Here is a 20,378-nt window from a genome sequence, read left to right as displayed (position 1 = left end):
TGGCAGTCCAGTGGTTAAGACTCTGAGCTTCCACTGCAGAGGGCACAGGTTAGATTCCTGGTCGGGGAACTAAGAATCCTCATGCCATCTATTGAGGCCACCAAAAAAAAAAAAAATGTGAAACCAGGAGATTGATAGAAAGTGGAGGGTTTCATGAATAGGTCTAAGGACTAAGAATTATTTCTGACGGCCAGTTGAACAAGTGAGTTGGAAAGATCAAATCTTTTTTTATTATGTCTTTCTCATTTATGTTCTGAATGTCCAGAATTTGTGTAGACTTAACCACTTGGAACCTTCCATTCTAAATAGACAGCTTAAACCTACATTCTGGCTAGATTGAAGTAGGTGCGCGTGCTTGCGCGCACAAACAGGCGCACACACACACACACAGGTAGTGACCTATATAGAGCTTATTTTTTTTTTTTTTTTTTGTGGCACACGGACTTAGTTGCTCCGCGGCATGTGGGATCTTCCTGGAGCTGGGATCGAACCCGTGACCTCTGCATCGGTAGGCGGATTCTTAACCACTGCGCCACCTAGGAAGCCCTAGAGCTTATTTTTTGTTTGTTTATTTATTTGACTGTGCCAGGTCTTAGCTGCAGCACACAGGATCTTCATTGTGGCCTGTGGGATCTTTAGTTGTGGCATATAAACTCTTTGTTGCAGCACATGGGATCTAGTTCCCTGACCAGGGATTGAACCCAGGCCCCCTGCATTGGGAGCACGGAGTCTTAGCCGCTGGGCCACCAGGGAAGTCCCTATAGAGCTTATGACGTAATTTCAAACATGACCTAATTTAAAGTTTTTTAAAAATCTTTTTTGTCTATTTGATAAATACAGATATTTATCAGTATGAATATTTGTTATTTATCAAATCAACTTCCTTTGTTAACTCCTACTTCCTATAAATAGGACACAGGAAAATAATTTCCTCTGACAAATATCTGGATCTATTTAGGGTCTTTCTATGAAATTTGTGACATAAGATCTAAACTTATGTTTCCTTAAAACCATTAGAAAACTTATTCGTTATTGGTATAGGCTTTTTGAAAAACAGTTCGTCAGGTTCTTATATATAGTTAAACATACACTTAACCATAATGCTCCAGTAGTTCCACTCCTAGGTATTTACTCAAGTGAAATGAAAACTTATAGTCACGCAGAAACCTATATGCTAATGCCCCAAACTGGAAACAAACCCAAATGTACTTCAGCTGGTGAATTGATAAACTTTGGTACATTCATAAAAATGGAATCTGTTTGGCAGTGCATGCAACAACATGGATGAATATCAAATGCATTATGCTAAGTGAAAGAAGCCAGACTCAAAAGGCCACATACTATATGATTCCATTTTAATGATATTTTAGAATAAGCATAACTAAAGGGACAGAAAACTGACTTGTGGTCGCCAGGGTGTGGGGGGTACAGTTTGACTATAAAGAGTAAGAGGAAGTTTTCGTGGTGTTCTGTATTGTCTGTATCTTGATTGTGGTGGTGGTTACATGACTATGTGTTTTTCAAGCTCAGAAGTGTACACTTAAATGTGAATTTTAGTATATGTGAATTATACCTCAAAGTTCTAGCATGTAATATGTTACCATATTAAAAAGTGTTTTGGAAAACTATCTCAAGAAAATGTTTATTTTTAGATTTTCTTATATAACTTTTGGGGAGGAGAGAATGGTGGACAGGCATCATTGGCGTTTATAAAATTCTTTGATGCTCTAGAAAACATGTACATGCTGAATTTGGCTGCCCTTTAGCAAACATTCTTATCATATGTTTAAAGGAATGTTACAGTGTTAGAGTTAGTAAACCCCGAGAGACTTAAGTGTTTGTTTTACAGATAAAGAACCTGAAGCCTAGTTTAGATTAGCTAAAGTCACATAACTAGTTAGTGGCAGAAGTAGGTCTAGAATTTAAGTGGTGGATTACTAATTTAATGCTCGTTTTACTAAAACACTTTTTTCCGAGTTATTCTTTCTAGAGACTATTTTAAATTCCTTTTCAGAGCCTTTCAATTGTGTCATCCTTAAGCTGGAAACCACTCCCTTCCTAGTGGTAGGAAAGTCCTGTGTCTGGTTGATAATAGGAAGGCTAAATATGAGAGATACTACATCACTTAAAGTTTGTGTAGACATAGTCAACACATTTAGTTATAAAGACAGTTTGCTTTAACTGTGCGAAACTGGATGCTAGGTTTTGGAGTTGTCAGAGGCTATCATTTAGAAATAGGTTTTTGAAACTTCATTGCATATGAAAAAATAGTCTTTTCAGATTATCATGATTATTCATTTGTTGGGAAGGTAGAAAAGGTTTAAGAGTTTTAGATTCTTGCTGGTCACCTTAAGTAATGAGGATCTATCTTATAAATGCCGAGATGTAAGAGGAGGCCCTGGAAATGGTCTTAATAGTTATACATTCAGGAAATGGGTAATGGAATGTCTTTCAGAATATAACAGCAGCTTTAGTTGTCTGTTCATTTTTTAAAAATATTTATTTATTTCTTTGACTGCACCGAGTCTTCATTGTGGCGTGCGGGATCTTTTAGTTGTGGCATGCAGGCTCTTAGTTGTGGCATGTGGGATCTAGTTCCCTGACCAGGAACGGAACCTGGGCCCCCTGCATTGGGAGCGCACAGTCTTAACTGCTGGACCAGTGGGGAAGTCCTTTTAGTTGTCTTCTATTCTTGAGACTCAGCTAACTTTCATTTTCCCTCTTGTGTTCATCTCCCTCCTTGTATAGTAGTTTCACACTTGCCTCTAGACCTCAGTTCTAGAACCAGGCTTAGAGTTCCTGCCCCTCAGAGGTGATATTGTGGATATTGCAGACTCAGTCACAGACCTAGCAGGTGGCCTGGTTTTTTTCTTGGTTTTGAAACTGTGTCTGTATCTTGCAACCTTCCTGAGGGTTATTTCCTGTAACCTATAACCCCAGGCAGAGTTGGCAGTTTTCTTTATAGGGGAGCCCTACCCAGCCCTAGCTCTGGCCTGGCTCTGATAAGTCCTCTGTCTCATATGGAGCACTTTTAGTCCCTTTTACCTGGGGAATCCAAAGCCCCAGCTGCCACTGCCTGTTTCTAGACCAGGAACCCAGTGGGCTTCTGGCTTCAGCACCACACCATTTTGCATCTGTGTTCCTTATCACTGCCTGAGAGATATTTATATTGTTTTTTGAGCCAGCTATGCATTGTTTGTTTTTATATATTAATTGTTATTTGGGTGAACTTACTGTACCATCTTGACTAGAAGCCTTTTACACACTTGTATATAAATTCTTAGAATAATACCTAGCATAAAGTCAGTTCTGTATGTATGGCAGCTGTTGTACTTTCAAGTGAGTCCTAAAATTCATTGTTGGTTTCTATGTTTAGACAGTGTGTGTGTATATAGTTTGTGTGTATATATATATAGTCTGCATTACATATATATGTAATGAGCCTGAAACACTAGTCAATTATTATTTGACATTTCTGCAAATGTGTCTGGGGATTATGGCATGTTTTTGAGGCTTCTGGGTGAGACGTTTAAATTGAATGTTAATCTGTGTCCTGGCAACCTTGAATTGGAAAATTTTCAGGAGGAACTACAATTTTTTTTTTTCAATATAGTAAAGTGCTGAAGTGCTTTTATTCTTTCTGTTTGTGGTATTAAGTAATTGATATTCTTTTAAGCTCTATTGCATGTACTTTCCATTAGCTACTAATCAAAAAAGTCAGTGCAGTATGTGTGGATATCATAGAGATTATGGGAGTTGTAATGAAGTGAATTTTAAGTCAGGAAAGCAGAATGTTAAAAGTGTGCATGAGGGAGGAAGAAAGATGGTTTTGAGAGAGAGGTTTTGGCTTTGACAGCCATGTTATGCTGAGGTAAAAATCCTCTTTGGGAAAGAAGAACAAAAAAGAGGGATGAAATAAGATGGACTTCCAGTTTGTGTGTTTAGGTATAACTGGTATGCTTGCATGTAGCTAATACCCCTAAAGCCTTCACTCTAGTGTGTTAAACTTTACCTATGAATTCAGAAGCATAAATTAAAATTTTTTTTGTTTTAAAAGAGAAATGTCAATTAAATTGTTCTTTCTTCTTGGATTTTGGGTTTGAATTAGTTGAGGGCTGAGTCTGATAGATTATCCTCTACTACTGTTTTTAAGGGTATCCTGAATTAATTATTCTGCCCTTTAGAGATGTGTCTAAGATTGTGCTTGCTGATAAATGATCTTACTTCCTTACTTCTTCAGCTGAAATAATGACACACTATTTCCTTTTTCCTCTTGTATCAAGCCCTGAGTATGCCTTTGCTTTTATTTTTGTCTTATATTGTATACTGTTATGTGCATATAGGTGTTTGGAACCACGAAAGTGTATTATCAAGTAAGAAGCATGGCACAATACCATTTAGAGTTTTAATCTACCGGTCATGAATGAGAACTAATTCAAATATGTCCTTCCATCATGTAGGCTTTCTCAGGTGAACTTTAGATATGTGTTTCAGAGAGGACTGATCCATCTAGTGACTACATTAGTGGTACTTTGCTTAAGTTGAGATTTATAAAGCTCTTAATGGTTATGTATTTCTCCCCAAACTGAAAGGTTTTTAAAAGAGACTTTGTTAACCCCTTAATTGTCAGAATCTGTGGTGGGGTTCTGAAATGTTTGATTAAGTAAAGATTCATTAGGATTCTGATCCAGAATCTTTCTGATATTAAGAAATAATTAGACACTGTGATATGGTAACTGTTAAAATTTTACTTTTTTCTTTTTAGATAGTTTTCTCTTTTTCAATATGAGATGAGTGTTAAGATTTAAAAATTTCTCATATTGAGAAATAACTGATATGGAGTATAAGTACAACTGTTTGTCATATATCAAAGTATATCGAGGCTTTATATTGATCTTTTGCCATTGACACTTCTGTTGTGCTGACTGTTGAATTTGCTTTGATCTGTATCACCCTGTTGGGGCTTTGTGAAGCAGCTATAGTTTGAGGGAAAGAACACAGGATTTGAAATCAGAGAACTTCAAGTCCTGTCTCTGTCAGTTTATTAGCTCTGTGACTTTGACCTTTTTGAGATTGTTTTCCTTATAAGTAATTTGAAAAGACTAATGATATCTGTCTCATAGAATTGCTATAAATATTAAAATTAAATAAAAATGCTTTGTAATCTATAACATATTCTTTGTTACAGGGTTTTTCAATTGTGACATTTGTTGTATTTTAGCAAAATAGCAATACTGTCCTTAAGATTGCTGTCATATGGGTGAAACGACTGCCAACTTTTGGTTTGATGTATCGATTTTATTTAGGGTAAATATCCTTAGGTTTTTGTCTGCCTTTATATTTTCCCTAACAATAAATTTCTTCACTGTATGAGGATTCCTCCTTTGCCAAAGTTAGAAATTGGTTAGACTTTGTCATTACATTCAGCTTTGTGACGTCATAAAAAATAAGGGCTATCTAGAGTCCAAACTGAGACCTAGCCTTTCTCGAAGTCACCGGATCTCAGTGGGATCAGTACCTCTCCTGTGATGTGCTTGGATCTTTGAGGGTGCACTTTTGGTTGTAACAGTGGTTGAGGTGGAGTAGGTGCATTGTTGGCATTCAGTGAGCAGGACTCAGGAATGCCATACATCCCACAAAGTATGAGACAGTTCTGCATGAATTTTGAACATTTCCCCAGACCTCCTTATGGGTGAAAAATCTGTCTGTACTTATCTGATCCTAATTCTGTTTTCATTTAAACACAAAGTGGCTTTTTGCATGGCTTTAGTAGACACTGAATTTTCTAGGAATGTAACTATTGAGTAAATGGAGGGCAAAATGTACTTTGTTTTGTTCAGAACTACAACAGGAGTTGTTAACTGTTTTGGAAAAACATATTACCAATGATATATGCTAATAGTATTTGATTTCCCAACATAGCTCATTTGTCAGTCTTCATTTGTAGCTGTCATGTTCATGGCATTTCTTTCTTTCTTTTTTTTTTTTTTTTTGGTATTTATTTATTTTTGGTTGTGCTGGGTCTTAGGGCACTCGGGATCTTCATTACAGCCTGCCGACTTCTTAGTTATGGCCTGTGGGCTTCTTAGTTGCAGCATGAGAACTCTTAGTTGCAGCATGCATGTGGAATCTAGTTTTCCGACCAGGGATCGAACCTGGGCCCCCTGCGTTGGGATTTCAGAGTCTTACCCACTGGACCACCAGGAAAGTCCCTGTTCATGGCATTTCTATATGTGGGAGCGAGTGTCTATTTCCTTATTAATATGAATTCTAGGATGGTTATACTGGAACATTTACATATTAAAGTATTTTATTAAAATTACTTTTTTCCCCTCATATTACATTAGGCATTATCTTAATTTTTAAAAACTGAGGATAGGTAAGTTGCTTGCCTTTCATTTTAGATTTATGCTCTCCAAACAAAAAACTTTTGTTTTAGTGGGGTTTCAGGATGGAGCCTGTGTTTAAATGGAAGTTTACGTGGCTTTTCCAGGGAGAGATAGGAGTCCGTGTTGACTTTCATTATTGATGTCTGTCCTTCTTCTTCCCTTTCCTTTTCTTCCCTCTCCCTTCCTTTTCTGTTTTCCCTTCCCATTATGAACTATTTAATATATAGATAAGAATATGGTACTGTATATGTAAGTAATGAAGCATATAATAAAACCAATACGTGTGAACCCACCACCCAGCTTAACAAAAAGAACATTACCAATGTTGTTGGTATATTTCTCCTTGATTTCCATCCACTTGTCTTTCCACCAGGGATGAAACTATTCAGGATTTTGTTTTGAATTTATCATTCCCTTCCTTTTCTTTCTTTCATGTTTACCACATTCGTATGTATTTCAAAAATATATTGTTTAGTTTGGTTTATTTTCTAACTCTAAAAATGGATGCTGTATATATATTCTTGTTTGATTTGACTAATCAATATTATGCTTTTTATTTTTTATAAATTTATTTATTTATTGGCTGCATTGGGTCTTCGTTGCTGCACACGGGCTTTCTCTAGTTGCGGCAAGCAGAGGCTACTCTTCATTGTGGTGCACAGGCCCCTTATTGCGGTGGCTTCTCTTGTTTTGGAACATGAACTCTAGGCACGTGGGCTTCAGTAGTTGCGGCACACGGGCTCAATAGTTGTGGCACATGGGCTTAGTTACTCTGCGGCATGTGAGATCTTCCTGGAGCAGGGATCGAACCCATGTCCCCTGCGTTGGCAGGCGGATTCTTAACCACTGTGCCACCTAGGAAGTCCCAACAATTATGCTTTTAAAGATTCATTCTTATGGATATGTGTGACCATGGTTAATTTTCTCAGATATGTGTATTAATTGTATGAGTGTACCACAATCTATTTTTTCTCCTAAAGATGGACAGTTGTTTTTTTTCCATTTTGTTGGCATTACAAATATATTTTTGCTTATGTCTTCAGGCGCACGTGTACAAGTGTTTCTCTACAACAGTGAATTTTAAACATTTTTGATGGTGGTAACCCTCTCCCCACCCCCACATAGACAGAATTGACAGAAAAATAAGTATCAGTATTCAACCTTACTACATGATGCATTCCTCTATTTCTCTCTTTTCTCTTTATGTGCTACGTCCTAAATGACATCATGGTTCATTTTCACAGTTCCAAGTAGTTTACTTGGTTTCCTTTGGAGAACAGGTGTGTTGATCTGGCTTTCCTTTGCCTATAGAGTGTGTCAGAGGGCAGCATCTCGTGAGGTGAGAGTGCAGCTGGAAAAGCTGGACCACTGCTTCCATACCTGGAAACATCTGGCTCTTGAACGCAATAAAATTGCAGCTAGCACTAAATTTGGATTCAACCCTTAAGTACTTGCCGCTCCTTTAAGGAATGAATTCCCTAGGTATGCCTTAACTAAATGTTTTGAGTTATGCCAGAGTTACACCATTCTTTGAGGATGCAAGGAGCAGGATGGGATTGGTTGGGGCTTTCTATTCTTGCTATTTACTGTGATGTCAGACTTGGCTCCCCCTTTTACTTATCTTCACCATAAACTGTGTATTCTTTAAGGCTCAGATCTCAGTAGTTTATTCTTCAGTTTTCTGGTGACTTGCTAATGTGCCTATTCAGATATTTCAGATATTTCCTCTTTCTTGAACTCTTCATTCTGCTCACAGTCTAGATAGCTTGAATGTTTTGCTGAAGAGAAGAGTTAATTGACATGGGAATTTATTTGACTTTTTTTTTTTTTTTTCTTGTTGCCATTGTTGTTTTATTTTAAATAAAATAAATCAGGTGTTCTGGAAGGAGAAATGAAATGGGAATTTATTTGACTTTAATCTTAAGTAATTGTAAAGTTAGGCAAAGAAACTGCATGTTTTAACTCTGATTCAGTGTTTAATTATTTAGAATTATTAGAATTGTAACTTACAGAGCTATGCTTTGAACCTCAGGGGGAGAATATTTATACTTGGTACTATTCTTGATAATTCGTGTAGGTGGTCCTGAATAATGAGACTAGGAACAGGAATAACTAAGGTACTATTTTATATATATAGTTTTAAATCTTGTTTTTATTATGAACATAGAACTCAAAAATAATAGACAGACACTGTGTTCATTCCAGTCTAGAAGTTGTGTTATGGTTTGCATTATTTTTTTGTAGCAAAATATATGTAACAACTGTTTTAACCATTTTTAAGTACAGTTCAGTGGCATTCAGTACATTGACATTGTTGTGCAACCATCACTACCATCTATCTCCAGAACTTTATCTTTCCAAACCGAAACTCTGTACCCGTTAAACATTAACTCCCCATTCTCCCCTCCCCTCAGCCCATAGCAACCTCCATTCTACTCTCTGTCTCTATGAATTTGACTACTCTGAATATCTCATAATACATGGAATTATACAGTACTTGTCCTTTTGTATCTGGCTTTATTTCATTTAGTATAATTTCTTCAAGGTTAATCCACGTTGTAGCATGTGTCAGAACATTGCTTTTTAAGACTGAATAACGTTCCATTGTATGTCTGTTTGGAATAATATTCCATTGTATGTACATTTTGATTATTCATTAACCTGTCACCGGCACATGGATTGTTTCCATCTTTTGGCTGTTCTGACTAATGCTACTGTGAACGTTGGTGTACAGATACCTGTTTGAGTCCTGCTTTCAGTTCTTTTAGGTATATACCCAATAAAGGAATTGCTGGATCATATGGTAATTCTATGTTTAATTTTTTGAGGAATGGCCTACATTTTACTGGTTTTCTTTTACATCTGTAATTTATTTAAGATGTATTTTTAATCAATAATTATAGGTGTGTTGTCATTTTTGATGGCTGCATAGGGTTTCAGGGTATGAATATGTCATGGTTTATTTGTAAACATTTCTATTGTTAATAGTTCTTGCTATTATAAACAATATTGTGGTTCATTTATTCATCAAATAGTTATTTAACACCTGTCATATGCTAGGCATATGTAATGGCTCTTCTGTGCACACATATTTGCACACATCCATTTACTTAGGATAAATTTTTTAGAAGTGGGACTGTTGGATCAAAGGATAGGCATATTTTGAAATGTGATTATTTTCTGAAAAGTTATTATACTTATAAACTATTTAAAAATATAGTCCCAATAATGGTAAATAAGAGTGCCAGATTCCCCATGCCTTATAAAACAAAAACACTGGGTATTGATCTTTTTAGTGTTTGTCAATCTAAAATGATAGTAATTTGCATCTCTTTGGTTACTGCTAGTGAAGTTGAACATCTTGTGCTTATAATTTTGTTTTTTCTTTTGTTAGTTGTGCATTCATGTATTTCTGCTCCTGTCTTTTTCTTATTAATTTATAAGAGCTCCTTATACACTAAGGATATTAAATCTTTGTTTTATACTGTAGATATTTTCCCAATTTGTCATTTATCTCTTAATTTTCTTCATATCTTTTGCAGTGTAGATGCTTTACATTTTTATAGTCAGTTTTATTTGTCCTTTATGATTTCTGTTTTGGTCCCTTGTTCTGGTGGTCTTGGCCTACCCTGACTTAACCTTTTCATACATATGTATGTTTTATATATATAATTGAGAGATTTCTAGAAAATCTTTTTTAGAAATTGAAATCTCTGCATGAACTGATTAAATCTGTTTTGAATTAAATCTGATATTGTAAGTAGTTTGGGAAAATGAAATGTAAAAGACAGGTGAGGAATCAAAACTTTATTTTAACCTTTTTTTTTTTGATGAAAATCTTCATAGAGATTGATGAAAACTTACATACCAATACTTACTTGCCACAGAAAACAACGTACGTATTGAACCTAATTTGTTTTTTATTGATCTCTAAGGGTTTGGGATGTATTTCCTTTGTAATTTAGATATGTATGATATAGTAGATGGGAAAAATGATACACTTACCTCATGAGATAGTCTACAGTTTACTTGCTCTACAAATTTCTTGTATTATGTGTCATCATTAGAGGTTGTTGAAGAGGATGCTGCTTCGGTTGGTTTTCTGCTCTTTGTCTTTGTAGCGGCTGTTGCCTAGATCTCATTCCTTGAGACCTTTGATTACTTTTTTTTTTTTTTAATTTTTTTATTTTTTTGGGGGTACACCAGGTTCAATCATCTGTTTTTGATTACTTTTAATCCTGATCTCTTCTTTTCTGTATCTTGTTGCTATATCTGGTTCCTGATTTTTTTTCTTTTCCATACCTTTATTCTTTTCTTTTCCTTTTGTTTCTTTTCTCTATTTCAATATGAGCTAGATAAGGATTGAAATAACTTATTCTGGTTTTAAAAAAATTAATCATACCATGTAATCTTTAATTTTTATGTACAAATTCTTTCCAGCAGAGTGTACATTTTAGGCTTCTTTCAGCTCTGAGTGTGCAACTCTTCTGGACAGTTGAGTTTGCTAGCTACTTGGATGATGTGGAGGATGTATTGATATATGTAGAGGAAGTATTATAGTTTTGACCTAGAATATAATAATGAAATAAAATAATATTAACGATAAAATGATTTGATTAAAATGTTGTTGAACCTTATTAACTTAATTATGAATCTGCCTTGTGACCTTGATCAAACTCTTTAAAGTGGTATATTTTTCATTTTATAAATTTAGATCTCATATTTTAGCTTCCCTTGCCTTAGATAGAATTTTGCTTACATAGGAAATGGAAGAGCCAAAGAGTTAAGAGTTGGAGGACTTTAGGGATCATCTGCTATCTATTTTGTTCCATTTACAAATATTTGCCTGGCACTGTTTTTTGTTTTTTTTGTTTTTGTTTTTAAAGAAAGTAATTTTATTAGGATATCCTTTTGTCTACTTTATTTTTTATTTATTTATTTAGCTCTTTATTGGAATATAGTTGCTTTACACTGTTGTACCAGTTTTTGAGTTACACCAAAGTGAATCAGCTGTATTTATACATATATCCCCATATCCCCTCCCTCCCGCGCTGTTTTGGTTTTGAGGATACAGTGAAGTCCCTGGCTTCATGAAGTTTACAGTCTTTTATGAAAAGAAGGTTATGAAGAAACTATGTAATTTTATTTAAAGATTCCTCATTACATTTTGGTGGGTTTTAATATGCTCAAAAGAAAAAGGGTCTAGTCCCTTATATGCCAGATAGGAAATGAGGAACTGTAAAGCAGAAGGAAGAGACCCTGAATAAGTGAACAAGAACAGTGCCTCTCAGATTTTTTTCTGTGTATGAATCACCTGATGATCTTATTAAATTGCAGATTCTGAGCCAATAGGTCTAAGGTAGGGCCTGAGATTCTGCATTTCTAACAAGCTTCTGGCTGCTGCTTGTGCTACCAATCTGTGAAGCACACTTTGAGAAGCAAGAAATTAGTATATAATTAAGAGAAAAGAAGAATAGCCTGCTCCCATTTTGAGAGGAATGATCTGGGGCCATGCAGCACAGACTTGGAGTTCTGAGCAGCACATCACTCAGAATTTGGCTTTGGTGAAATGAAATCATAAGAGCTGTTAATGTTTGTATATAAAGAGGGAGTATTAAGGAGGTAATCAACACTCATTTTTTGGATGACATCCAGAATTGAGGTTGGATGCTGGATGGGTCTAAAACCTTTGAAAAGATACTAGGTGGTGAAAGAGATGAGGGTCTTTAAGTAAGATAAAAGTAAATATCTAGTCAGATAAACAAAATTTATAAGAGCTGAGTATTGACTAGGAGGACTTAGTTTGTAATTGGGAAGATTTTCTCTTCTCTTGATACTTATTCTAACTGGCATAGTGATTCTAGTAAAAAAAAAAGTGAAAATAAGTGCTTTTTTTAAAAAAAAAAAGTTAATTTTTTTCATAGACATATCTTATGTGGAAAGTATGTCAAATTTCTTTGTTTTACAGATTAGAATAAACCTTAAATGTGCTTAAGTTTCTGTAATCTGTGATCTGTAGCAGTTCTCTAGTTCTAGTGACAGCTACTTGGAGCATAAGCAAACTGGGAATTCATTTATCTTCATAGAATTAGCAGAGGACTCTTAATCTTGGAGGTGGTATAAAATATCCAGTGAGTATCAAACATTTATCCATAGAGAAAAATTTGGCAAGTCAAATCTTTGAACCAGCAACCTTTTGTTTAGTTCTGTGAATTCACAATGCTGGTGTCTCCAATTGTGTTTTTAGAAGTTTAGATTTTTTTTCCCCTTTCTGGTACTATTTTAGAAGTAATATATATTCATATATCCTCTTTAATATAACACTTAGCTTGTTCCAATCAAAATATTGGGGAATTACTACTAACACCCATAACTTATTATGGCTCTTTGGTTAGTGTCATTGGAATATATTGGTTTCCTTTTAAAATATTGGGTTGGCCAAAAAGTTCAGTTTCCCTTAAGGTGGTGTGGAAAAAGGGTTTCCCTCAAGGTGGTATGGAAAAAGGGTTTCCCTTAAGGTGGTATGGAAAAACCCGAATAAACTTCTTGACCAACCCAATAGTTATAATATTGTGAGGAGACTTAATTATTGTGCCGTTATGTTGGCAGAAAGATGTGAAATGTAATCATGGACAAAATCTCAATGTTTCTTTAATTGTATGCTCAAATGAACCACATGTCAAGTGTTTTCGCTAGTTATATACCCAGGGCGACTTCTGGCATATTTGAAAAGCATTTGCTGCACCTATTGTTATTTTTGTATTTAGTTCTCTTTTAACATAACTGTTAAAACTGAAAGGAAAACATCAAAAGCATTATAGTCTGAGGCCAAGGAAGAAATTAAGTAAAACACATTGTAGGCTAAAAATATATTTTGCAAATTACATCTGAAATTGTTTTGTCAGAGCATCTATTGGAAATGAAATTCAGCTGTTCTTATTCTGTGGGTTTTTACAAATGTAATTATCTGGGGACTTTCCTGGTGGTCGAGTTTTAAGACTCTGTGCTCCCAGTGCAGGCGGCCCGGGTTCGATTCCTGGTCTGGGAACTAGGTCCTGCATGCATGCCACAACTGAGTTCACATGCCAAACTAAGAAGTCCCCATGCCGTGACTAAGAAGTCTGTATGCTGCAACTAAAAGATCCTGCATGCTACAACTAAGACCTGACTCAGCCAAAATAAATAAAATAAATTTTAAAATAAATAAGTTAAAAATATAAATAAAAATGTAATTATCTGAAAGTAGATGTCCATACAAAATAAGTTTCTAATATCTTCCAGTTTTTAACTCCTTTTTCCTTTAAAACCATATAAGCCTTGCCTATATGTATTCTGAAAACTCAAGATAGTAATACCTGGAAATGTAATTGAATGTAAAGTAAATGAGGAACTTCCCTGGTGGTATAGTGGTTAAGAATCTGCCTGCCAGTGCAGGGGACACAGGTTTGATCCCTAGTCGGGGAAGATGCCACATGCAGAGAGCAACTGAGCCCGTGCACCACAACTACAGATCCTGCGCTCTAGAGCCCACGAGCCACAACTATTGAAGCCCACACACCCAGAGTCTGTGCTCTGCAACAAGAGAAGCCACCACTCTGAGAAGCCTGAGCACTGCAAGGAAAAGAAGCTCCAGCTCTCCACAACTAGAGAAAGCCCACGTGCAGCAACGAAGACCCAACGCAGCCAAAAGTAAATAAATACATACATACATACAGTAAATAAGAAAGAAATTACAAATAAGCCTAACGTTGAAATTTAAGTGTTGGTGTTGCTGGGTTTTTTGTTTTTTTGTTTTGGTGGTGCTGCGTGGCACGTGTAATCTTAGTTCCGAGGCATGCAGGATCTTATTTCCCTGACCAGGGATCAAACCTGGACCCCCTGCATTGGAAGCAGGGATTCTTAACCACTGGACTGCCAGAGACGTCCCCAAAATAATTAAATTTAAAAGAATAAAATCAGGGTGTGACTTGTTAATATTACACCACCACATTGGTGTGTGGGCCTTTGAGGGCAAGAACTGTATCATATATTCTGTGTTTAGCAAACATATTAAAGGACTCCTTACTTAGTGATTTTTTATTTGTTCGTTCGTTTGTTTTTGAGTCATTAGGAGCAAATATTCCTAGTTCTGGTAAAATCTGTTGTTTTTTTTCCCTTAAACTTAGTTAGAGAAAAATAAAAGAGGAGCCTGGAGTCATGCAGCCTGATTTTTTTTTTTTTAATCCCAACCTTACTGCTTAGTAGTTTTGTAATGTTGGAAGTAACTTGACTTCTCTGTGCCTCAGTTTTTCTAGTTATAAAATTATTAATAGTGCATTTCATAAGGATTGTTGCTGGGATTAAGTGAGATAACCCATGGAAAATGCTTTGAAGAGTTTTTGGCAGATAGTAAGTATTCAGTAAATGTTAGTTGGTGCTAGTCTTTTTATTCAGGAACACCCAGTATTGCATTGTCTGTGGTGAATTTATTTTGCTTTTTAAAACAGGCATGCATATCCGGGTTCCAGTACGACAGGTTTGGGTGCTTAACATATACACTTAAAATTAGTTTTGAATAAAAATCTTAAGAATTTTTACTTTCAGCTACTATAACTTTAATTCCTGTAGAAAAAAAGAGAAACCATTCATTCAATAAGTCATTTTTTCCTAATAAACTGTTTATTGATAACCTGCTCTTTGTAAGGCATTGTACTGGGTGCTAGGAACATAAAATGGAGCAAACTTGGTTGTGACCTTCAGTTGTTTAGAATCTAGTAGAGAAAGGTCCACTGAGTGTAAATCAGTGTTGTGAATAACCCCTTTTGTGCCAGATTGTTAATACATGATACATTTTCATTTTGTCTTCTGGAAGATGTATAAGCCAAACTTTTGGGTGTATTGGCCCTGTATTTTTAGCATTTTATCTATTTGCCACAGCTCAGTGGTATCTGTGATTATTCCTGTTTTGCAAATATGGAATTCGAGGTTCAGAGAGGTTCCTCATACCACTGCAAAACTCAGTCCAAAATCCTACTTAATTTAAAAACTCATTCATTCTACTGTTCTATCTCCTATACGTTTATTGTAGGTGCAAGACCTCTGTTTGAAGACTTAACCCGTTAAATTGTATTTGAGGTTTGTTTGTTTCTCTGTTAGATTGGGAAATTTTTTAGAGCGGGGACTAGTCTTAGGTATTTCTTGGGCCCTCCAGCAACTAGTAGAGTACTTGTCAAATATTAGGTACCTAATAAATATTAGTTGAGTAGTGAGTGAATATGTAGAATGTTAGAAGTAAAAGGAATTTTAGAGCTCATGTAAATATTAGACATTAGAATTTCTAAAAAGAATTTTAGGTTGTTTACCTAGGGCTACAGCTTTTGACTTTGACTCTTTAGGGTATTTAAAATACAACTATTACTGTCTATCACATCATCTCATAAAAGAAGCCATTTTAACACCATAAAAGTAGGAAGGGCAATCTCATAGTAAGCATAGTTTGGTAACCTTAAACCCATTTTTTGGTCATGGCTGGCACCTGTTCAAGAATTAGATTTCAGGAACTATTATCTAATGCAGTCCTCTCCTTTTAGAGATGATGTATCTGAACCTAGAGAAGTATCAAAGTTCTTACAGCAAGGTAGAATGATCACTGAATTTAGAACCCAGGTCATCTGACTCTCAGCCCCAAATTTTGATCCTGTCCCTTCAGTCTTCATCACAAGCTGAGATTAAGGCACAATTTGTGCCTTCATTAAGAAGATGTAGCTGTTAAGAAGTAGAGCTGGACTGAATTCATATTACCCAAATCCATTTTAGTGAAACCTGTGCCTTCATTTCCATGTAATCTTTTTTTTAAAAATAAATTTATTTACTTATTGGCTGTATTTGGTCTTTGTTGCTGCACATGGGCTTTGTCTAGTTGGGGCAAAGCAGGGGCTACTCTTCATTGTGGTGTGTGGGCTCCTCATTGGCGTGGCATATCTTGTTGTGGAGCACAGGCTCTAGGCGTGTGGGCTTCAGTAGTAGTGGCACATGGGCTCAATAGTTGTGGTGCACGGGCTCTGCGGCATGTGGTATCTCCCTGGAGCAGGGATCGAACCCATATCTCCTGCGTTGGCAGGCAGATTCTTAACCACTGCGCCACCTAGGAAGTCCCACTTACATGTAATCTTAACCCACTCTAACAGCCCCGACTCAGTTGTAGAGATGGAATTATAAATGATTAAAAAAGATGTCTGTATTTAGCATTTTCTTTCCTTGAAAATTTCAGATTTGAGGGTTAAACAGCTTCTTCCAGGGAAGAAGGCCAGTGCAGCTGCTGCTGCAGCCCAGGATTTTGATCCACATCCGTAGATTGGAATATTGGTGGGCCAGCCATCCTCAGACACTTCTCTGAGGACAGGTAAGTGAAAGAGATAATAAGGATAAGAAAAGTAGAATGAATGCTAATACTCTTCCTATTTCTTGTTAGATGCAAACAGTTGATTGATTGCCTTTAAGAATTTAACCCTTTATCCTGGTAAAAACAAAACATTTGGAATTCTAGGTGGGTGGGGCAAAAAATTTTCTTGATTGTAAGATATGTTTCAAAATGTTAACAGTAGTGAGACTTAGGGTAATTCAAAATTTTTTTTCTTTCTCATTTTGTACATTTTTCAAATTGTAGTTATGAACTTGTGTTAGTTATCTGTTGTTGCATAACAAACCACCCAAACTTAGTGGTTTGAAACATATCAGTCATTTATTTTGTTCAGGTATCTGCACTTTGGGCAAGGCTTGCTTGGTGGGGCCAGCTTGTCTCTGTTAACAGGTGGTGTGAGGTGGGGTTGCTGGAGGGGCAGAGGTGGCTCAATGGCTGGGAGCTAGAATCATTTGAAGGCTTACTCACTCATGTGTCTGATGGTTAACGCTGGCTGCTGGTAGGGGCCTGGGCTGTAGGCCAAAATACCTGCACATGACCTCTCCTCTCTTTTTGGCTACTCGGCTTCCTCACAGTATTGTGGCTGGATTCCAAGAGAGAGCATCCCGAAAGAGCAAGGTGAAGTTGCATGGCATATTTGACTTAGTTTTGGAAGTCACATAGTGTTACTCTGCTCTCTTCTGTTGGTTGAGGTAGTCATAAAGATCCACCCAGGTTCAGAGGAGGGGCTGGACATAGATCTCACCACTTGAAGGGAAGAGTATCAACATCAGATTATAAGAGCATATGGTAGGGAAGGTGGGAGGGAGGCTCATGAGGGAGGGGATATAGGCATATATATAGCTGATTCACTTTGTTGTACAGCAGAAACTAACACAACATTGTAAAACAATTATAATCCAATAATGATATTTTAAAAAAAGAGCATGTGGGATGGAATCTGCCATTGTAGCCATTTTTTGGACTGTATGATGTGCCGTAATTTGTATTACTTTTTTTTTTTTTAATTATTTTTTTTGGGGGTACACCAAGTTCAATCATCTGTTTTTATACACATATCCCCATATTCCCTCCCTTCCTTTGTGTTACTTTTAAGATAAAGAATATAAACATGGGGCTTCCTAGGTGGCGCAGTGGTTAAGAATCCGCCTGCCAATGCAGAGGTCACAGGTTCGATCCCAGCTCCTGGAAGATCCCACATGCCGCGGAGCAACTAAGCCCGTGTGCCAAAAAAAAAAAAAAAGAAAAAAAAAAAAAAGAATATCAACATGGATATAATAAATGAAAAAGAGGAATATTTGCAGGAAGTTATGGTGTATGAGTTCCGTGAGAATTTTGTGTGCTACTCTTGTCTACTAGAATATGATATTGAAAATAAGATGCCTAAAGAGGAAGAAGTGAAATTGATTTCTTGAATTTTCTTTCGTGTCAACCAAGAAGCATACTGCTATAATCAAAAGTAGAGACAAAAATTTATAAACAAGATGCAAAATAAGATTTGTAGTTCCGGATTTTTGTTTTTTAGAAAATGCTAGTTATTTTTGTTCAAAGTCTACTTGGTTTCTTTTTTTTCTTGTTTATTTTAGTAAGTTGAGAAGTATTTGGGAAAGTAGGTGGTTTCCAATATAGTATTTAGATTTGAGAAATTAGTGCCAATGTTACCATCATATGTATCGTTTGTTTTGTCTATCTGCTTCTTTTAAGAAAAACTACATAGTCATTTTCAGGATTTTTTACCTGCTAAATTTCTGGTAAATATGAAAACATTTTTTCAGTGGGACAAGAAAACTTGTAAAGTTATAGACTATTTGGTTATCTTATTGATCACACTTATCAGTTATATAAATTGTGGCATTTATATAATTGTATAAAATTATACAGGTCTGTGGCAGTTTTAAATATAGCTAATACTCAATTTCTGGATGTAACTGGATAGTGTTTTTAGATGATCTTCTAAACATTACATCAGGGTGTTGATCCATTCACTGTAGCTGGGAAGTAAGTTCTAGGGAGCAAGCGTCTCATTACCTCTTAGACCCAGAACATTTTCTTGCTGTCTAGATGCTTTTCCATTCCTAGTTGATCTATGTTATAATGAGCCTAATTCAATGGAGTTGGTTCGCTACTATTTCCCCACTACTCACAGGTAGATAGATATTTTACAGTGGAAAATGACCGGACCAGCTATTGTGACAGAGGTCATCTTAAAAGTTTTCTCGCAACTATGAACAATAAGAATTGACTGAATTTGTGAAATAATATATTTTAGTTCAAAAGGTACAATAATTAGGAAAGCTGTTTTTGTTTTTTGAGGTTTTGTTTTGTTTTGTTGGCATTTAAAAACAAGACGAGATGGTTTCCAGTAGAATTAGATTGGGAATAATTCCAGATATAAAATACTGTATCTTAAATAACAACAACAAAATATATGCATATATATACGAACATATATAAAATCTTTAAGCAACTAACTTGCCACCTTTTTTCTTTTAAGCATTTCTTTAGCTCGTTTTTGCTTTTAAATAGTCTGAATAGGTGAATTGCTGATAACATCTTTTCCAGGTTTACTGAATACTTTGCCTTGCCTCCTTTCCACAAGGCCAATGCCTGAGGGGATAAAAATCCCTTAAGTTAAGTGAGAGACTGCTTTCTGACCGAAGCTAAAACAAGCAACAATGGAAACGCCTAAAACATCCTATAGAAGTCGCAGATATGGTGGTGTTTAGTCTGTGGTACTTTATTCTCTCCATGGAAGGGAGGTAAATGATGAGGTTCTCTTGTAAATAGGAGTGGCTATGTAAATATTCTTTTAAAATGCAAAAAGAAGTTTGAATAATTGTGGAAGGCAGAAATATTTCTTTGGGGTTGGTGGTTCTCCTACTTACCATTATCTTTTGGTGAGATTCTTATTTCTAAAAAATGGCATTCAGTTCATGCTTATTCAGGTTTTTGGCAAAACAGAAGTTGTGTGACTTTTTTCTTGTGTGCCCACCCCCCCACCCCCCATTATTAAAAGGTATGGTACCTTTTATATATGAAATGTTTAACAAAAGTATTTAAAATTTGTGGCAAGGAAGTGTTTGGCATACCATAAAATGGACCATATTAATTAAAAAAAATTTTTTTTTTTGCCACACCACACAGCATATGGGACCTTAGTTCCTGACCAGGGCTCAAACCTGAGCCCCCTACATTGTAAGCGTGGAGTCTTAACCACTGAATCGCCAGGGAAGTCCCCATATCAATCATTTCTAAGTGTACAGTTCAGTAGTGTTAAGTATGTTCACATTGTTCACATTGTTGTACAACCAATCTCCAGAACTCTAAATTTTGCAAAACTGAAACTCTGTTCAATAAACAACTCGTGTTCCCCACTCCCTCTAGCCCCTGGCAACCAGCATTCTACTTTCTGTGTATGAATTTGACCACTCTAGGTACCTCATATGAGTGGAATTATACACTTTACCTTTTTGTGACTGGCTTATTTCACTTAGCATTGGTGTTTAAGGATCACACATGCTGTAGCATGTATCAGAATTTCCTTCATTTTTAAGTCCGAATAATATTCCATTGTCTGTTTATACCACATT

General features: G+C 36.0%; 1 protein-coding gene across 36 annotated transcripts in view; it reads left to right on the top strand.

Annotated features, from left to right (window-relative positions):
- The window catches only part of NUMB (NUMB endocytic adaptor protein), a 168,158-nt gene that overhangs the window by 19,017 nt on the left and 128,763 nt on the right, over window positions 1–20,378 (top strand). For 28 of the 36 annotated variants that reach the window (XM_057730732.1, XM_057730766.1, XM_057730764.1 and 25 more), the window contains exon 2: window positions 16,639–16,770. The exons of the other annotated variants lie outside the window; for them this stretch is intronic. The gene's annotated coding sequence lies outside the window, so the exon portion shown is untranslated. The remainder of the gene's footprint in view (window positions 1–16,638; window positions 16,771–20,378) is intronic. 36 annotated transcript variants of the gene reach the window in all.

The sequence above is a fragment of the Hippopotamus amphibius genome, chromosome 4 (assembly GCF_030028045.1).
Source record: "Hippopotamus amphibius kiboko isolate mHipAmp2 chromosome 4, mHipAmp2.hap2, whole genome shotgun sequence".
Lineage (NCBI taxonomy): Eukaryota > Metazoa > Chordata > Mammalia > Artiodactyla > Hippopotamidae > Hippopotamus > Hippopotamus amphibius.
The sequence above is the reverse complement of the archived record's forward strand: the minus strand, read 5'-3'. Positions and strand labels throughout refer to the sequence as shown.